Source organism: Drosophila arizonae, chromosome 4 (assembly GCF_054131065.1).
Source record: "Drosophila arizonae isolate 15081-1271.41 chromosome 4, UAZ_ARI_1.0, whole genome shotgun sequence".
NCBI lineage: Eukaryota > Metazoa > Arthropoda > Insecta > Diptera > Drosophilidae > Drosophila > Drosophila arizonae.
The window spans coordinates 22,271,338-22,288,109 of record NC_142924.1 but is presented as its reverse complement, the minus strand read 5'-3'; the positions used below and the strand labels follow the sequence as shown (position 1 = coordinate 22,288,109).

Genomic DNA, 16,772 nt, shown 5'->3' with positions numbered 1-16,772 from the left:
GCTGTGCGTACACAATTATAGCAGTGAAGTGGTATTGGGATTGGCATTGGAAATTGATTGGGTTTGCGGGAATGTGCTCGATTTAAAATCAAATCACCTGGTGTGTGTATGTTGTTAGATAAATCTTTGTGTATGATGAATGAATGCATATTGCTAGCATGTTTTTCCACTCGACATTGTTGAATAACGGCCTGATAAGGGGCTTCGATAACCAAAAGGCCCATTCAACAGAATCATCAAGTACATTCGAACAAATCTAAAGCGATTTCAATAGAATCCAAGTGAAAGCACTTGAGCTGGAAAATTGTATTCTATAAATATATGTATATACATATATGTAGCTGTTGAAACTGTTGAAATTATGCATTTAATTTGTATCGAATGGAATATAAAATCAAATTCATTCAACTTACTTAATTTCTTTAATTATTTTTCTCTTAATTGAGCTGCGAGTGATGTTTCATCTATTATTACAGCTGCCGTTTTCCGCTCACGTTTCGTTTGACTTTAGCACAAAATGTCAAAAAATCCAACTGAAAAACATTTTGATGTAATTTGAAGAAAGCAGCAAGCCGAGGGCAAAGCCCACCCACTGAACGTTCTATGCCAACTAAGTGCGCATCAAATTTGAATCATTTAACTTGACTTGAAAACTTTACTGCCAAATGCAGTCATTAAAACTGCCGCCAACTGGCAATTTCAATGCCAAAGCTCAGGCCGAAAAACCAAAAGCCAAAAACCTGCCAAAGCGACCGCAACAAACGCGAAACTGCCGAACGGCAATCAACTATTAAAATACAAAATACGAAAAATACAAAAAAAAAAAAAAAAAAAACGGGAGAGACCATAAAAAAGTCTAACATGAAATTAAATTGATGCCCCAAATGGAGTTCGTCCTGCCCAGATCCTCGACCGATTTTGGGGCATTTAATTTTTATGGCTACGGCTGGGCATTGCCGCAAAACTTTTTGCCAAAGGTTCAATCAGAAAACATTAAAATTATGTACAAACATTTTTTTCGGGTACGGCATTATGTAGTATAAAAATATGCGGCGAACATTTTGGGCCGTCGGGGCAGTGGGGGCACTGGAGGCAGGGGGCTGCTCCTGCTGCAGCTGCTTATGACCGGAAGTTTATGGAGCGACCTGCCGAGGTTATTTTATTGTCTGGAGGGGACTTTCTGGAACCGGCCAGATAAACGGCAAACGCTAATTTGAGTCTTTGTCACGTCTTACCATATGGAAATATTATTTGTAAATACTTTTATGTTTGGAACGTGACCAGGGACTGGGCGGCACATGTGATGCTAGTGGAATTGGATGATTGGGCTTTCGCTTATTGAAGACCCACAGAGAGAGAGAGAGAGAGAGTGAGCGAGAGGGGAGGGGGGGACTCGACAGCACTTGTCAGTGCGTAAAAAGTTGCACACCCAGTTCAGTTCAGCTGTGCTCGCCTGATTTTTTATTGTGGCGACGAAATCAAATAAAGCGCTCTCAAGTGCGTGGCCTTTTATATTAAAATTTATATGGCGCAATGTTCGCGAAAATCCTTGGAAACGAAATGTCATCATAAAATTGCCAGACGACTTAGCGAACGAATAAATAAAAATTACTTCCAGATGACATATCAGCGCGAGTGCCACTGCTGACACCTTCAAACCTAATGCGCTTATAATACAAACTGTCGCTGGAACAAAAGGAGGCTGCGTGTGGAGCGGATTTGGAGCTCGAGCTGTCGAGCTTGTGCTGCTGCTGCTGCTGGGCATGGGTAGCACTGGGACCCCAAAAAACCGGGACAAATTGAAACGTTCTCGAGTCTGGAAAGTCGAAAATAACAAAACGGCGTTGGCGACTGTCAGCTGCCTGGGCCCCGTCTCAGACGTCAACTTAACGTGAATAATTGTCTAAATCCCAACGACAAACACTTATTGTCCTGGATTAGCAGGCAGACGACTGCCATCCCAGCCAGGCACACGGAACAGAGCACAAAACGGGGCAAAAGAAAAAAATGTGAGAGAAAGAAAAAACAAGTGAAAGAAAACTTTGTGTTTTTCTTCTGACTCCCCGCACAATTTGCCTCAACGGAGTGGCAAGTGTTTTAAGTTGAACATGCAAAGCGTTTGGTCAGCACTGGATCAGGGACAGGTAGATATACAGGTGGGCGGCTACCTGGCTGTGTTTGCTTGCTGCGTTCTTTGCGTTCAATTAATTTGCGCACAATTTGGATGGCACCGGCCCCCGCCAAGTCCGTCAACTTTCCGTCTCCTGCTTTTTATCTACCAACTTTTTTTCTCAGCTAAATATGCAAAGACAAAAAGCAAACTTTAAGTAACAAAAGTAGTATATACCTGAATATATATACATACATATATACGTACGTATATATGAATGGTATAGTGCAAAAGTTTTTTAGCCAGCTTGCAGTCGACCAGACCCGAAGCAGGAGCCGAGCCCGGACAAAGGAAGACCGCTGTGCGCAAAAGTTTCGAAAACTAGCCGTAAAACCCCTGCAGAGGCAAGCGCCACTGAGTTAACGGCTAAAGTTGTCACTAGGAGGGGAAGGGGCAGTCGCAGCAGTCGGCGAGAGCAGGTGAGATTCGATTTCATTGATATAATAGCTGCTCGCCATTCAAGTGTGTGCCAAGGCATAAAACGGCAGCTCGAAGTTAGATTATGACCATGAGAAAGTCAGCATAAAATATAGATTTAATACACAGGAATTGGAGCTTAAATAATCAATTAGAATAATTATTGTATGTAATTAAATAATTAATTATTATACAAAATTTAAAAAAATGCGATACAAGAGAATACATGATAAGATATATAATAAAATAGAAAATATATGAAATAAAAACTAAACAAGGAAGATGAAATAAATAAATTATAAAAAAAATAAGTATATAAGAAATTAAATACATTTATAAAAATTTAAAAAAAATACAGAAATAATAGAAATACATAAAGCCTGAGTTAAATATATTAATAGTAATTAATAATAAATAATAAAAATAAAAATGAACTGAGAAACAAATGTATATTATATGAAATAATAAATATCAATTAATTAAATAATAAATTTAATTTAAAAAGTGAGCTTACTTTAAATATATGTACAATACAATACAATTATTGTTAAGATATATGTATAATAAACTACAAAATATAAATTAAAATTTAAATATTTAGATATATATAAATACAATAAATTCTTAATAAATCAAATAATAATATATCAAGAAAATAAAATTTTAAAAATCATTTCCATATGACCTGATATGATGACGATGATGATGATGATCATTTATAAATTCCATATTCATATATACATATATATATATATTGTATATATAGAATCTAATCAGTGACTGACAGTCAGCATTGAGGTTGTGCAGCTGTCAGAGGATTAGGCTTATCGCAGCTATTAACCTTTCGCCCTATCACACACATCGAAACCAAAATAGAAACCCTTTCGCATGCTTAATTTAATCAAACAGAGGCGTGCGATCATTAGAAACGCATTTCAATACATGAACTACCTCGTCGGGTGCTCAGTTAAAACAGTCTCGATAATGCCCGAACAGCAACACAATTGCACTTCATCAAGGACACAGGAACTGTGCTAACAAGCCAAAAAGGAAACCGGTTATCTTGGCTAAATTTGTGAGTAGCTCTCTGTCATAGATATGCAAATGCTAGGTAATGGCTGTTTTTTATGTGACCCGCATAGCTATTCACACGCCAAAAAAGGATATGCGAGATATATACAAATATATATATGCAAATGGCATCTGTACGGGGGTAGCTGAATAGTTGAGTGTCATAAGTTGGGATGGAGGGAGGGTGTTGGGGAGGTAGGTAGGCAGCGCGTGTGAGTGAGTGAGGCGACAAATTTCGCCGCCTGTTTCTAATGTCCTTTAAAGCCCAGGCAGCGTGTGACACACACACACGCACACAGAGTCGCCACGGCACGGGTCCAGGGCAGTGCGGCTATCAGCTTTCAAAACTTTTGCCCAGCACGGCCTTTAAGCAACGAATTTCAATTAATAGTCATGCGGAGACCAAGCTGAGAGCCACTTCCTGCCTTAGCTGCTGCTGCTCCTGCTACTGGCTCCTGCCTAGCTGCCTAGCTGCCTAGCTGCCTAGCTGCCTCGATGCCTGTCTGACAGTAAGCCCAACGGCTAGAATCAGCTCAGCTGTTGTGCCATCCATAGACCACCAAGTTCACTAGACAATTTATTTTGCTTTCGATTTTCCAAGCTGTCACTTTACGCTTAAATGCGCACAGTTCAATTTAAAATGGTACCAGGGATGATATACCAGCCCAGAAGCAACAGCAGCGGAATGGCCTGGCCTGGGCTGCAGTCGGCTCGCAGTTGCCGCCGTTTGACGCAGCCAAACTAGGTTAAGAGGTTGTTATCCTTATGCCGTGTTTTTTGAAAATAGGCAACCTCGTCCTACGTCGGCTCCTTTCGACTCGACTCGGCTCGGCTCGGCCTGTTTGTGATGCCTTCATATCCGCTGCAGACACATGAAACGTCCTGCTGCCCAAACCACAGCAGTCTGCATTGCCACCGCAAAGATGAGGCAACATCATGATAATGATGATGATGAAAGCCTGGCTGAGGCTGATGATGATGAAATTACGAGCGCAAAGCATTTGCATTCATTATGTATAACATTTCGCTTAATTTTGCTCCCCATCTTCTCTTTTTTTCTTTTTTTTCTTTCATAATTATACCCTGTGCCCGCTCTGGGCGGCAACTACAAGCGGCCAGAGTCATAATTATATGGAAAGATTTGGCAAAATAATAATTTAGCTTTGGATAGAAACGGGTAAGTGCAGTACAGGGTGTTCCCAAGTCGGGCACGCTCCTTAATGGCATATTTAGCTGTACTTTTTTGTTTGCCTCCGCGTTAGAATTTAAACTAACTTCGCTCGTTAGCTCCCGCCTCCGCCTCCAGCCCCTCCCCCTGCCCCTGCTCTGCCACAGTCCCGGATGAGGCGGCTTAAATGCAATGCCACAAAGCGTTAATGGATTTTTTTTTCGCTCTCTCTGCAATTTTTATTATTATTTACACTTGGTAATACGATGTGTGCGTGTGCGTGTGTGTGCGCATGCATGTGTATGTGTGTCAATGTGTTTCATATGTTTGAGCGTAATTTTTATGAGCATTGCTTTCGCCATATACACGCCATCCGTAGGGGTGTTCACTCATAAATTTTAATTGATTGCCAAATAGCATATGCGAATTTCAGCGAGGCATTCGCATTTACTATTATGTAAATAGAGGATTAAGTCTCCTTTCAATGGATGCCCATGCAGACGCATTTTTATACAGAAAATTGAATATATAGGTAGGAGAAAGACAGCCAAGGAAATGTTAGAGAGGGGGAAGGGGGAGAGAGATGTAAACAATTCGTATTAAGGCATGCAAAGCTATATACATATTTACATATAGCATTTAAGCACGCAAATTATATTTATATAGCATCGACATTTTCCCATCTCTCTTTCTTTTATATTAGTATATTACAATTGTATTTATTATAGTATATATTATATCAATTTAATAGCTGTAATATTACTTCGTAAAAGAAATGATAGAAAGCAGATAATAAAATATTTCTGTATATTAATATTATAGCTTACGATTTCAAAAGCAAGTGCTTCTACATATAATATATACAAATGTACCTGGCAAAACTATTCAAAACAAAGTTACATTTATCTGGCTCAAAAATCATGCATAAAATTATAGAAATTCTATTAAGAAGGTTTCTTCAATACTAAAATAATTTGTAGCGTAATTTCCAAGTAAATATTTGAAGAGTTGCATGTATTACCATTAGGTAAATGTTAAATACCAAATATTAATTTAAAATACAATGTTAAATATTCAAACGAATTATATACAAGATAATTATATAAAAAAGAGCTTATATAAGCCAGTCCATTTTTATACACATTATTACTCAAGTCAATGAAAAAAGTTAACTTGAAAATCGAAAATCCCAAGTACAAATATTGGCACACCCTAATGCAGCGCTCGGACGCTTCGCAGCCAAAAAAGTAGGCAAAACTTTTTAATGGTATTCAAATTTTTGGAATATCCTACAAACTCATGTATGCGCATATTTATATAATTATTTTTAGTTTTAGCCGCTAAAAAAAAGGGGAAAAAATAAATAAATAAATAAATAAATAAAGGGAATTGTAAAAGCTGTATACAAAGGAATATTTGACTTGTTGTTGTTGGGTTGTATTAGTTGCATTGAAATTCTAATTTTAGCAATTGCCACAGCCGTAACAAGGGCTAGAAGAAGAAGAAGAAGAAGAGTGTAAAAAAAACAGTAAGCAGAGCAGCTACTTCTGACTGGACGGAGTTTTGCTTTTGTTGTGTATTGCTGGCATTTTTTGCGCTAAATGATTACACTTAACTGGATTTGCATATATTTAAGCATTTCCTTATACGCACTGAGCGGAAAACGAAATGTATGCACGTGCGCCCTCCTGCTAGCCCGCCCTTCTGCCTTACTGCCCTTCTGCCTAGCCGCCTATCCGCCTATCCGCCTGGCTGACTGCTGCACAAAAGGATTATTAAGGAGCTTCATATGTAAATGAAAACCAAATGCACACGCAGACAAACGGGCAACCAGGACCAGAAGGCTGAGGTGCGAGTAGATGGGATGGACGAGCACACGACGACACAGCATCCAGTACAGAGCAGAGACTGTGAAAGATAACCTGGCAGCCACAGTTTGGCAAACACACACACACAGTAAAAGACAGAAAGAGCGACAGAGAGAGCGAGAGAGAGAGAGAAAGCAGACAATGTTTGGGTAAGGACTATGGAGGCCACCTTTATGCTTGGCTAGAAAGTAGGTGAAAAGGCAGATGGAAGAGAAGGCGCTGCTGCCGAGGCTGGAGCTCGAGCTGAGGCTGAAGCTGGAGCCGGAGTCGGTGCCGTCGCCGACGCCGTTGCCGTTGCCGTTGCCGGAGCCAACAGACGAGACATCGCACAAATGGGACCCGCACCCGTTCGTTGGCCCGTAATTTATGCTTAAGATAAAGTCCTTGAATAAATACATGGAAAATCCTTTGAAATTGAAATTAAATACGAATATAATTTTTTCTTATTTTAAACCTATTTTGCCTTAAACGCAATTGCAGACAAAAGGCGCACGACAAATGAAATTAACATTTGAGTGGTGCAGACCAAAATTAAGAGCCACTTGGCCACATCCGGCCCACACACACATACACACACACACACGCACGCACACGCACACCAATCAGCCTTAATGGAGCTTTGGGACTTGCCACGCATATTTATTAAAGCAATAGATAAGTCTACCAAGAAAAAAGAAAAGAAATTATAATGCCTGCGATAAAATTGCAAATAAGCTTTAAAAATGAATTTCTGAAGTAGGTTACGAACATTTTCAAAATAAATATGGCATTTTAAGTATGCAAAAGCTACATCTGGGATTGCTGCGTACCTTGACAGCTTTGTTTCACATAATATATTGGAATTAAAATGCTGAGCATATAGCGTCTCAAAGGTTTAGAAGGATGAGCCAAAATACTAAACACAAATCACAGGAAAGCTTCAGCTTGTCTTTAATTTAGTTCATGTTAAAGCTTTTCATTTATAATGTAACAATTTTTAGAATAGTTACTGAAAAGGAGTGTTTAGAGTAGAGAAAGAAACAGATTAGGTTGTTTGATAATTCAGATTAGATTAAGCAAATTTTTTTAAATACATGAAAGCTTAGGCTTTTGGGTATGGCTTAGTCTATGTTAAAACTCTTCATTTTTGTAGTATACCTAAAAATAGTTGACAAAAAGTAGAAGGAACAAAAAAGGGTATTAAACAATTAAGATCAGATTAAATAAAATTTACGGTTTGTGTTATGAAATAAATTAAACAAAGGTATTTAAAGCACATGAAAACTTCTGCCTTTAAATATGGTTCAGTTGATGCTCAAACTTTTTATTTATATATTTTCAAATACATGAAGTTGTAGTTGTGTAATAAAATGTTAATTGAAAAATTTTACTTGTACTCAAAAATGTAAAGTATGCAAAAATAATTGCAGAAAATATTATTGAAAACTTTTGAGGGAATAAGGCAGCTAATTTTAGTTTTAATTTAATTTAAAAAAAAAAAAAAAAAAAAAAAAAAACATTATCAGAAATAAAACATTTCAAGCTGATGTTTTATAAATCAAAAATTACCTTAATGCCATTTATTACTATTTAGGCACATCAGCTTTAGCTGTAAATTTGCTTTTTATTATATTTCAATTAATTTGTTCACACAGTAAAAAATATTGACTACTTTGTTCTATACTCTTTCTATTTCTACTTCAAACGGAATCCATATGAGAACAAATTCAATTGCTGAGCCTCCGAAGGAGCTCTTCAATAAATCCCTTAATGAAACAACTCCTACAGTCTGCAACTATCTGCTATTTATGTAAATCCCTGCGCAATCTGGCTTTCGTTGGGCTTAACAGCTTTGCCTTGCAGCTGATCTGAATCTGGAAAACAAAATCGAACTCAATTGCTTACTTAGTTGAGACGAAAGAGCTACAAAACAATTACAAAATGCATAATGGAATGCTAATATTTGTGCTGCCAACTCCATTGATAACAGTGGCTCACAAATATACCTGTGCACCTGCTAGGCTCGTTAGCATTCAGCTGTGTGTGTGTGTGAATCTTGTTTTTCCTAATTCTTTTTGGTCTCAGTCAGTTTTTATTTTCATTGGCAATAAACATAAATGTTTAGCATTGGGTTTGTTTGGCTTCCAGTTTTTGCAACTCACTTTTTTTCTTTTTCATTTTTATTATTGCTAAAAGTGAAAAACAAAAGAGCTACGAAAATCAATTTGCAATCTGCATACACAAAATTTGCACAATTTATGCAATTTGAACAATTTTGGCAATTTCAAGTTGCATTTTTGCCAGTCTCGTTCAATTGGGCCAATACAAATTGTTTTGAGCCGAGCCGAAACGTTGGTAAATTTAATTATTAGAAAACAGACGATATATGATTTAATTTTATTTGTCTGCCTCACTCTGTCTAGATCATCCCTCTCTCTCTCTCTCTCTCACACAGACACTCTCTATACGTTTCGTTGCTTGTCCATTGTTATTATTAAACTTTTGGCTATTGTCTGAATTTTTGTGTTTTCTCCTATTTGTTCAGAGTTAGCTAAAAAGCCGCCGGCATTGGCACACAAGCAGAGCACAAAATTTAATAATTAAACAATTTTCGAAACTGTGTAAATGACAAAGAAAAATTCATTTACGAACAATACAATGCGACGCTTAAAGTCATTTATAAATTTTACAATTTGTGTGCGCCATTAACAAGCGCACAACATTAAAAGTTATTATATAGTTAAAATATAAAACGAGTCAATTGTTGACAGAAGAAAGTAGCTCTAACGAGCAATGACAGACTTTTATACACCCCAAATACTATTAATGCTGGGAATGGGATGAGATATCGAAAATGGATTTACATATATACCAAATTAAAGGAATCTTTTTAAATAAGTTAGATTAATTGAATATATTAATTGAATATATACATAGGTATATGATTATCTATGATGATGTAAAGGACCTCGTCCTTAAAATGTTATGAGATCTTAAAGATCATTTACTGCAGAAGAGTCTATGATGATGTAAAGTATCTAGCCTTTAAGACAATATGAAAGCTCATCACAGACTCTTGTTATTCAGTTCCTTCTTCATATAAATTCCGAGCTGAAATACATTTAATTAACTTGTTGCATTACAAAATTTTGATGAATAGATATTGAAGAGTATATCTAACAGACGTAAGCAATGACTTGCATAATAAAAAATTTTCGATTGCATTTCAGAGATTTATATATTGAATTCAGTCCATCGTCCGATGCTATTTATAATTTCACATAGATTTTACTTAATTTCACTTCAAGCTCTGCAGAAAGAACAAATGGTTTTTAGTTAAAGTTTCAATCATAAATGAATTTGTTCAAGCAAACGCAGTTGAAACCCTTCAAACTACCTGCACAAACAAAGCCTTTAAAGGGTTTTTTATGTCTCTACTAAAAATAACGTGAAATAGATTTTAGTAAAACTTTCACGCGCATATTTCATAACTTCACTAGGAGTTTATATAGAGCTTCAACTACATAAATGCCAAGCACACATACATATATACATACATATATATATATCGTTACCTAGACAATTTATATGCGAACAATTGCATAAATCTCGCTCCCTCTCTCTCTCTCTCTCCCTCTCTCTCTCTTACACACTTAGCCTTGCCACAAATAAAAAATAAATAAAAAAGAATGGAAAGCAAAAGCAAATCAAAATACATTTTTAGGTCGAAAATTGTCTAAAAATGTGCAATTGAAGCGGGGGCCGGGTGAGGGAAGCAGCGCGCGAGCTTTGGCTATATAAATTTCAATCTATCATTTATTCAAGTCCTAGGCCCTACCCAAAAAATACAGCAAAAACGACAACAGCAACAACAACAAGTGCATGGCCGTGGCTCGACGCGCCGCTTCGCCATAAATCCCCATCAGAGATACGCGCGTATATTTATTTACTGCAACTCACACAGATACGCACACACACACACACATATTGAACATAGACGCGCGCCCAGAGAGTGGGGAGCACCCACACAACCACAGAAAAGACAACGATGGCGACAAAAATTGTTGCCGAAAAATAAAATGGCTGCTGTTTTATATTTTATTTGATTTTGTTTGCTAATACCCTGTACCAGGTGCTAAATTAGGAGTATATGCAGTGTTATTGTGTATTAGGAGAAAAAAAACACAATATCTATAAAACAAAGACTCAAGTTTAATATTCTATAAATTGTACGTTTATATTTTATTATTTTGTCCGCCAATACCATGTATCATGAGTTAAATAATATATCTATATATCTATTTTGTTTGTGTGTTAGAATATATATAGAGATGAGAATCTATAAATTCGAATGAAAATTTTCTCATTTTTTAAGAATATTGTAAAATAATTTGTATATAAAGTCTATATATTGGGTATTGTATAATTACTTGGATCTGTAAGGAGTTCAAATTTTTAATAAGACCTGAAAAAAATGTTTAAAGATTCTTTCTCTTTTCTGATTGTTTTCCTTTAACTATATTTGTATAGCATAAGACATTTTATCTATCTATAAATTATATATAAGTTTATTCGTTATCCGTTTCCTCTTTTGACTATATTATAATATATATTATAATCTATCTGTATATCTTGTCTATCTATAAATTCTATTTAAAGTTTATGTTCATTCATGTTGAATTCATTGTTCATTGAATCAATTTTTAAATTTTATCTAAAATCTATCTCATTTTATAGAGCGCCTACTCTTATTTCTTGCTCCTCCGCTCCGCATTTCCCTTTAACTACAGCAAATCAGTTTATACAGGATATCTCCATTGTCGAGTGTTTGCCAAAAAGCAGCAAATACTTTTTATGTTTTTTTTATATTTCTAACGTTTTCTGCGCTGCTCCCAGTTTTTGGTACTTGTGTAAATATTTTACCAAATGCGTTTTTGTTTACTCTATATTTTGTATACCCTGCACATTTGCTATAGCTGGCAATGGGTGTATACTGGAGTGCTAAAGGCTCTCATTGGACTTTACTTGAGTGCACAACAATTTGCTGAGTTGTATATTATATTTATTTGTAAGAATTTCATATGAAGATATATTAGATCATTATTCTCTTTATAGAGGATATACGAGATGTCATGCTCTCTTTGCTGGCTATAGCATGCCTAGTTGGTTTTTATTCTTTTGGTTAGGCAGGGCTAATAAAAAAGGATTTCTGCATCGGCCTCTCTCGTTCGGCTTCCGCCAATTTTATGGGCGCTTTTATTTTGAATATATATTTTTTCCAGATCCTGCCTCTGTTGTCATTGTGTATGTGTGTGTGAGTGTGTGTGTGAGTGAGTGGGTGCGTGCATGGGAATATGTGGTTCGTACTCGCTAAAATATTTATGACAAGCGGTACCCAAAGAGCAACAGCAGCAGCAGCAGCATCCAAGCCGTGCCGCGTCGAACAGCAGCAATATTTCAATATTTGCGTATGGCTCCAAAACAAAATAATAATAATAACAATAATAATAATAGCAAGAGTGTGTGTATGTGAGTAATTAAAAAAGTTGCCCGAAAACGAAATGAATGCACTCCAAAGTGCACAGCATTTGCATTATATTGAACGATTTCAGACAGGCGGGGGAGAGGGCTCAACAGCCGAACTCAAATCAATAATATTGCTTCAAGGGGCGCTCAGAGTCTAGACAATGCCCACATATAGACTGGATGCATTGGTGCCTCAGTCAGTCTAGGGACGACCTACATCAATCATAATGACAATGCATTGATTAAAACACGAAGAGCAGGATAAGCGGATTAAGCCAACTTAAAAACTGAAAAACTCATCCTGCATATAGGTTAGCCTGCCTCTTCTCGAAGGTCGCAAAGCAAAACAATGCGAAAAGAAAAGGTCTTTCCACAATTGAACAGTCAATGGGAAATGTTAGAAATTTTTGGTAACAGTATTTGCTGTTTAGAGGAAATTGCGGTGTTTTTTTTACCCTGTGTAAATTGTGCATTGGATGTACTGGTTCGGTACAGAAAATATACGATACTGTATTCTGTGATGGTTTTTTGATATTTTATCTGATTTTATTTATCCTCCTTCTTAAAGTCAAAAGAGTTTATTGGTTTTGTCCAGTCTTAGAGCAACAAAGCATCATTGTATGGTCTATATAACATTGTCTATAGATTGCACAATAGTTTTAACCAATTGGAAACATTTTAAGCCCATATATCTAATAATCGAGATCACCGACTGTTAAATATTATATATATTTACATTATATATATTAAAAGCATATTGGTACATGAATAGCAATTATTTAATATACTCATATTCAAAATTATATAAAATATTATTAATAGTCTGTCAACAGAGTATTTCGCAGTCGGTTGCACCCAACCACAATGACTTCAAAGCATTGCTGCTCTCTTAATTAACATCATAATTACTTTGCCTTTGACACTTATTATACTAATTGGGCATTTAAAATTGAGCTATAATAAATCAAACACAAACTCGGGAGAGTTTTTGTATTGCCATTATGAGTGGTCTCTATTAAGGAATCAATTAAGTTTAACTAGCCATATTCATGACCGTTATTGGCTTTAATCTCTGCCATAACAAAATACTTGGCTAACTCTATTAGAAATGCATGAAAACTGATTTATAAATTGCAACAAAATTCGCGAAAGTTTTAGATATTTCCCCATTTTAATAACAATCTATGCTATTATCTTAGCTGGCTTTTCTCCGCTCTTACATTGTTGGAAAAACTTTCGTTTGGGTGGAAAAACTTGTGGCATTCACTTTTGTTCTTTCGGCTGCATGAATGGAAAAACACAAGAAGAACAAAAAAATATATATGCGAAAGTAAAATTGGGTTAGCCCAAAAAATTGATACCAAAAATTGTTCAATTAGTTTTTACGTGCGCTCTTATTCTCGCTCTTATTCGTTTTATGCTTTATGCATATTCTTAACAAAAGTTTTTCATTATTTTACGCATTGGAAATGTGCAACTTTTAACGTGGGAAAAACTTTTGCATCTATTGTAGCACCTGCGGGAATTTTCTTTCACTTTACTTTTTTCGTATGCCTTTCACTCTACATATGCATATATATTTTATTCGAAATAAATTTCCATTTTTTGGTTTTTGCTACAGTTCAAGGCGTTTTCGTACTATATAACATATATGTATATATGTATGCTTTGTATGTAAAGCGTGAATGAATCGGGTCGAATTCCATCAATATGAATAATCAAACCAAGATTATAGAGATATTTTCACTATATATCTATAAATATTTTAGCTCGATTTACGAGACTTCAAATTGATTGAGAGAGCACATTATATTGACGTCCTCTGTGGGGTTATTTATCATATATTTTTCCTTTGTATATGTAAACATACACAAGTGTAAGTTAAATGCTTTTGACTTGAGATAGATTTTGTGACTGAGGTAGTGCAAAGCAGGTTGTATATGCACACACACACACACGCATACTTATACAGAAATCTATCTCCATAATGGATTGCACTTAACATGCCACACACACGCATTCCACACACACAGAGAGGCAGAAACGGAGCTGAAACCGCAAGTGCAACGTGCACACAGCAGCATAGGTAATACATCATTTAAGTGTGGGCCATAAAAGTGGGCGTGGGCTTGGGCGTGGAGTCGGTGACTCACCTGTGCAATGTAGTGATATTTTTGAAACAGCTTCTGCTCCTTCTGCTTCCTCTTCGTCTTCAGCTTTGTCTATTGCGGCTGCTGTAATCCCAAAAATGCTTCTGTGGGCTCTGCGCTTCCCCTTCAGCTGCGGCTGTTGCCTTTTCTTTCTAATCCTTTGTTTATGTTTATGGTAATCCGCATGAATATCCAACTAGCACCAATACAAAAGCGCACACCGAAACACTTTATGCTTTACACCGACACATACACATACATGCGATTCGTGCAATTGTATTTGCATAGATGGCGAATTTAAATTTCGTCACACATTACGTGGGCGGCATATGATTTGCCTATTTGCCTATTGTCAACTCTCTGTCGCACATACGCACTCACACACACAGAAACACGGCAAATGCGCGTACCGAACACACACACAAACAAACACGCACGCACACCTACTGGCGAGGGCCGCGCGTAAGCGTAACGGTTAATGTCCTGCTCGTCGCAGTTAAGAATGTAGCGAGATTTTTGGCTGCTGTGTGTTTTGATTTAATTTCGAATTGCTTTTCGAAAATGCAGTCGCGCGCGTTTTGTTGTCTAACGGATTTGCATATGAAACCGCAATTATAATATGTATTTACACGAAATATCTTCACTTTATATTTACATAGTGCGCAAAATGCATTTCAGTATAATTTGGTGATTTTAATGCTCTAGCACATGTACATGTCAATCTATGCTAGAGAGAAGTTTAGTTTTTTTCGTTATTTTTTGCTGCTTCTGCTCAGCTCGACGAGTTTGCTATTGTCATACAAATCTCCGTCCGACGCGTGTACCGCTCGCTTTGAAACTTCGGAAGTAACTGAATTCGCTTTCAGCAGAGCAGCACCTGGTTGGGTCACCTCAACAACAGCAACAGAAGCAGCAGCAGCAACGAATGAGAGAGCGAGTATGGGAAAGAGAGCGAGAGCGCGCGCAACAAACAGAGAGCAGAACCTAGTAAAAATCAACTTTTGTTTACAACGTTGTAGCCGGCTAGCGGCACTGGTGGCAGCAAGAGGGGGTTTGTTTTGTCCAGAGCGCAAGCGTCACAGCTGAGCATGAGAGTGAGCGCGGCTGAGAGAGTGCCGCTGTTAAGCAGCGCTTATCGTTTACATAATTTAATTTCCTTTTACTTAAGCACTTACAGTGGCAATCAAAATACCGAGAGAACCATAAATGCGGAGAACATTCAGAGAGCAGAGTTTGTTTGAGAAACAATGTTAACATCAGCAGAGCTAAGAGCTGTTAAATTATGTACGTGCTGTTGAAGTCGACAACAGCAGCGTAGCAGGTGCATTTGCGGCATATCAAAAACATTACGAACATGTAATTGAGTATGTAAACGGCTGGAGCTGTTATTAATGCCATGCCTACATAGAGCTGTTAAACAGACTGTCGGTCCGGCTGGCATTTAAAGTTCAAATGCCAAGCACGTATGCTAATTATGACAAAATAAATACATTTTCCGGTAAGATAATGCAAATGAATGTACATTAAACACCGACAAAATTCTTAGACAGTGTAGAATATTTATTTGTTTATTTTTGGAGTCAATGACTGGGCTTTCATTAGATAATTATACAAATATTTAAGGCTAGGTACTGAGTATATATAAGTAAGGAACAACCACAAGAGAACTAAGGGCTCGTTGCAAACACTTTTATTTGCAGCATTAACCCATTTGTTGACGAAACACTTAACTCTATTTTTGCCCATTATTGCCCACATGAGTCCTCGTCAAACCACATACGGACTAACCATTGGGTATGACTGGGTAGTCAGAGGCAGAGAGAGACACAGGCAATGGCCATGGAACGAACATCTTCCATAAAATGCAGCCTTTGCTTTTAGCAGTCTGTTAAGGCGCACAAACACCCAACGCCTCATTAACATTTCAAATTCATGGCAGTGTTGAACGTAAAACGACCCATTTGTCTGACATTAACAGCAGCAGCGCAGCAGCAGCCGTCGCTTTTACATTGCAAACCCAAACGAGCCATTAACATTTAAATTGATGGCAAGCACTTGCAGCTAAACTTAGCTCAGTTGCTGTTCTGCTAAGCAAAATGTTAAGAAAGCTACTGAAATTTCGAATAAATATCTAAATTCAATTGTTCTCAGCACGCAATGCATTTATAAGTTATAGAACTAAATATTCTGTAAAAGCATCAAATGAAACAGATAAATGTAACGAAAAGTGTTTAAATGATTTTATTTATTTTTTTTATTATTCTTTTACCTCAAAAAAAAATTCAAAAATTCAAATAAATCTAGTTCTTATTTTCTAGGGATTCGTTAATATTTTTTATGCTCATGCATACACCCTTTCTCATTAAGTTTTTAATGGAGAAGAGGTATAAGAAGCCTACACACAAGATCAATTAAAAACTGGT

At 36.8% G+C, this 16,772-nt stretch overlaps 1 protein-coding gene across 1 annotated transcript in view; it reads right to left on the bottom strand.

The window, feature by feature from the left end:
- olf413 (DBH like monooxygenase olf413) overlaps positions 1–15,211 on the bottom strand; it is a 153,444-nt gene extending 138,233 nt beyond the window's left edge. Inside the window, exon 1 of the mRNA XM_018007531.2 lies at positions 14,353–15,211. The gene's annotated coding sequence lies outside the window, so the exon portion shown is untranslated. The remainder of the gene's footprint in view (positions 1–14,352) is intronic.
- Positions 15,212–16,772: the final 1,561 nt, after the last annotated feature.